Raw genomic sequence first — 4,613 nt, forward strand, 5'->3', positions numbered from 1 at the left:
GCGAGAACAGCAACTCTTACTGTCTCGCCCACGCCGAGACTAAGTTCCTTTGCTGTCTCGCCACGCGAGACATCTGCTGTTCTCGCCGGCGAGAGCAGATTACTGTCTCAGCACGTGAGACAGTTTTCAGATGGTCAAAACACCTTTGCAACTGCCATACACGTGGCACTAACTGTTCAGAACGTGGGAACCGTCGTGAGGCGAGAATCACGTGGATAACCTGCCCAAAATAACGGAGTTTTGAAACGTGGAAGGCCAAATAAGATGAAAAAACTGCTGCGGTTACTAGGTTCCGCGAGACAGTGTTACTGTCTCGCCGGGCCGAGACAGTGTTTACTGTCTCCGCGGGCCGACGACAGCAAAAACTGTCTCGTCCCGTCGAGACAGCAAAAGCTGTCTCCCCGAACATTGGTTTTTTGCAATGTTCCTAGAGCTATATATAACTACACCAAGGCTATTTTTCTCAGAGGCATGCTGGATCATTTTAGCACTTCGGCAAGTCCAGAGCCAGAGAGAGAGCAGATCGGTCTTTGAACTTCTCGGCCAATTCCTTGATATTCGGTTTGACTTAATTTCAAGAAAGAACGACTGATCTTACATCGTAAGATATCTCTGTTTCAATTTCTCACTTCCCGATAAACGAAGTCAGAATCATAAACCTCTCACGGTTCAATCAGAATCTGTGACTTGGTGGTCCACGAGTCAAAGCGCTCCCGGTACAGGCAAAGATCCCACGGAAGCAGTGATCGAAACAACGATCCTGCGTTTATTTTCTCAAGAGTTGTAATTTTCTTTTTGTTGTGTAAAAGAGTCTTATAAAAAGGCTGTTTTCTTTGAATTTATTGTAATCGACCGAAGATATAATGAATTCGACAACAAATTCGACTTTTGGCGAAAACACTAGTCCCCAAAGTTTTTATGACTCATCAGACCCAGTCAGCTCCAAGCACCTGCTATCATCCTCACATTAAATAGCTGGATGACTTACCCTCTTCAGCGACCAACACTTGTAAGGTATGTTAGTCTAAATGGTGTAGACCTAAAGCTGGAATCAAAAGAAGAAGGAAACAGTCAAAACGCTGGTCGGTTGACCAGAGGAGGATATCCGGTCGACCTCGGACCCTGTAGAAAACTGAGGAGAAAGCTGCACTCTGACTGGTGAATCGAATTGTGGTGTTGGTCGACCAAGAGTGGCATCTGGTCGACCGAGGTGATGGTTCGATCGACCGAAAACGTGCACCAGACCCTATAGAAAATTACGTTCTGGTCGGTCGACCGAACACATTGTCCGGTCGACCAGAATCAGTTTTTCAGGTTTCCTGTTTTGTTTAGGATTCTGTTTCCACCTAGACTTCTATATATATTCTTATATGTTTCTAGGGATTATTAGCTGATGAAAAATAGAAGTTTTTGACGGCTCTTTGAGATCTAATTTCTTAGAGAGAGAGAGGCCTATTGTTAGCATTGTAATATTCTTTAATTAATCAAAAAATTATGTGGTGTGGCTCCTGAGGACGTAGGCATGTTACCGAACCTCGTTAAATCTGGTGTGTTATTTCTTGTTTACTTTCCTGCAAGTTTTCTTTGATTTGTGGTGATTTTTCTACTTGTCCAACTCTTAAACACAAGATCCGGAAGGGAACAGATTCGATTTGATTATTTCGAATCCCCAACAACTGGTATCAAATCTTCGTTCAACAAATTTGTGAAAGAGAGCCATGGCAGAGGAAAGAAAATCTAAGATCGATAAGTTTGACGGTTCAAATTTTGCCTACTAGAAGTCACAGATGGAGGACTATCTGTACCAGAAGGGCTTGTATCATCCGTTGATGAACAAGGCTAGGAGAAAGAAGAAAGAGGAGTCAGACAAGGATTAGGAGATACTAGATAGGAAGGCTCTAGGGCAAATCTGGTTGTCTCTCGCCAAGACAGTTACCCATAATATTTTGAAGGAGAATACGACAGTGGGGCTTATGGAAGCGCTCGCGAAGATGTACGAGCAATCGTCCGCTGTAAACAATGTGCATCTCGTCAAACCCTCTTCAACATCAGGATGACAAAAGGTTAGTCCTTCATGATGTACCTCAGTGAGTTCAACATGATTGTTGATCAGTTTATCTCCATAGACATCACGTTTGATGACGAAGTACAGACCCTATTTTTACTATCGTAGGTGTCGGATAGTTAGGCAGGTTGTGTGTTGGCAATCAGCAATTCGACGGGGAAGGACAAGTTGAAGCTGAGCGAGGTTGTGAGTATGATTATATTCGAGGAGGTTATAAGGAAATCCTTCGAATCAAAAGGTTTAGGTTCAGCCCTAAATCTCGAGCAGAGAGGCCGAAGCCAGAAGAAGGGTAATCAGAATAGGAATCGATTGAAGTCAAAGAAGAAGAGATCGAACTCGAAGGTTAGGCCTATCAAAGAGAAATGTTGGAACTGTGGTCAGGAGGGCCATATGTCTTCAACTTGTAAAGCATAAAAGAAGGATGTGAATGAGCAGGAGGATCATTTCGTGTAGGATGTCTTGATTCTAGCTATAGACAGCGATTCTGATTCTTAGGTCATCGACTCAGGAGCCTCATTCCACGCCACTACTAATAGGAAGCTTCTTCATAACTATGTAACATGAGACTTTGAAAAAGTATACTTTGGGGATAATAAACCCTGTAGTGTTGTTGAAAGAGGAGATGTGCAAATATAGTTGAATGGTTCTAAGTGGAATTTGAAGAACGCGAGGCATGTACATAACCTGAAGAGAAATCTTATTTTGGTTGGCCAGCTTGGAGCAGAAGGCTATGTTTCGACATTCACCGGGGATTTGTGGAGGATCTCAAACGGTACTATGGTTATTGCCCGAGATAACAAAATAGAAACTCTCTAACTCACCTCACATACGAGTGACACCCTCGCAATTGTAGCTGGCAAAGAGAGTACGGATCTATGGCATAATAGATTAGGACACATGAGCGAGAAGAGGATGAAGATTCTACATTCACAGGGAAGCTAACCGACATCGATTCTGTAGAAGTTGATATTTGTAAGGACTGCATCTTTGGAAAGTAGAAGAGAGTTAGTTTCCAGAAGGATGAAAGACCACCTAAAGCTCAGAAGATAGAGTTAGTTCATACTGACGTATGGGGTCTAGCTAGCGTGTTTTCTCTTGGCGGTTCGACGTATTATGTCACCTTCATTGATGATCACTCAAGGAAGGTGTGTGTATACTTTATGAAGCACAAGTCAGAGGTGTTCGGGATCTTCAAGAAGTGGAAGGCCATGATGGAGAATAAGACAGATCTGAAGATGAAGTGTCTGAGATCAGACAATAGTGGAGAATACGAGCTGGAGGAGTTTAAAAGGTTTTGTGCTCTAAATGGTATTCGTTTGGAGAGGACTACTCCAGGGACGTCACAGCAGAACGATGTTGTAGAGAGAATAAACAGAACACTTACGGAGTGTGCCAGAAGCAAGCGATTACATATAGGTCTGCCTAAGATATTTTGGGCGGATGCGGTGCATACGACAGCTTACTTGATTAATCATGGGTCATCAGTTCTATTGGATTACGGGATTCCAGAGGAGGTTTGGAGTGGCAAGAAGATCAATCTCTCATATTTATGAGTATTTGGTTGTGTGGCATATGTTCATATCAGTGTTCATGTCAGGGACCAGCTAGAGGCTAAGTCACAGAAGTACATATTCATTGGATACAACATTGATGAGTTAGGGTATCATCTTTGGAATGAGAAGAATAGGAAGATTATCAGGAGCAGGCATGTGATATTCAATGAGAAGGTGATGTACAAGAACATGGATAATGCTAAGGATAGCCAAAGCAGTAGGAGCAGTACTACTGATACAGGTGGATCCGAGTACATGGATTTGGAGGAACTTCCAGATGGGGGCAACAAAGTTAATTTTGACCAAAGAACAGAGAAGACTTCAGGTGCAGAGATGACTACCTAAGGTGTGGAGATTAGGAGGTCATCTAGGGTATCCAAACCGAATCCTAGATGTCTCTCATCACTTGATTATTTACTTTTGACAGATAGTGGAGAACCAAAGTGCTATGAGGAGGCTATGCAAGTGAGTGAATCTCAACAGTGAGAGCATGCAATGCAAGAGCAGATGGATTCTCTACATACTAATGAGACATGAGAGTTAGCCCAACTACCTACACAGAAGTAAGTCTTGTATAACAAATGGGTCTATCGAGTCAAGCAGAAGAGTGTTGGAAGCAAGAGACACAAGGCCAGATTAGTCGTGAAGGGGTTCCAACAGTGGGAATGAGTGGACTATACGGAGATATTTCCCCCCGTTGTGAAGCTCACAACCATCAGACTGGTGTTGAGCTTAGTAGCTGCAGAAGATCTCTGCCTTGAGCAGTTAGATGTGAAGACTGCTTTTCTTCATGGTGACTTGCATGAAGAAATTTACATGAAACAACCTATTGACTTCATTAAAGAAGGAAAGGAAGAGATGATGAGTAAGCTCAAGAAGAGCTTGTACAGATTGAAACAAGCTCCGAGGTAGTGGTATAAAAAGTTTGACAACTTCATACAGAGCAATAACTATAGGAGATGCAATTCAGATCATTGTTGCTACTTCAAGATGTT

This window comes from Asparagus officinalis, chromosome 9 (assembly GCF_001876935.1).
Source record: "Asparagus officinalis chromosome 9, Aspof.V1, whole genome shotgun sequence".
NCBI lineage: Eukaryota > Viridiplantae > Streptophyta > Magnoliopsida > Asparagales > Asparagaceae > Asparagus > Asparagus officinalis.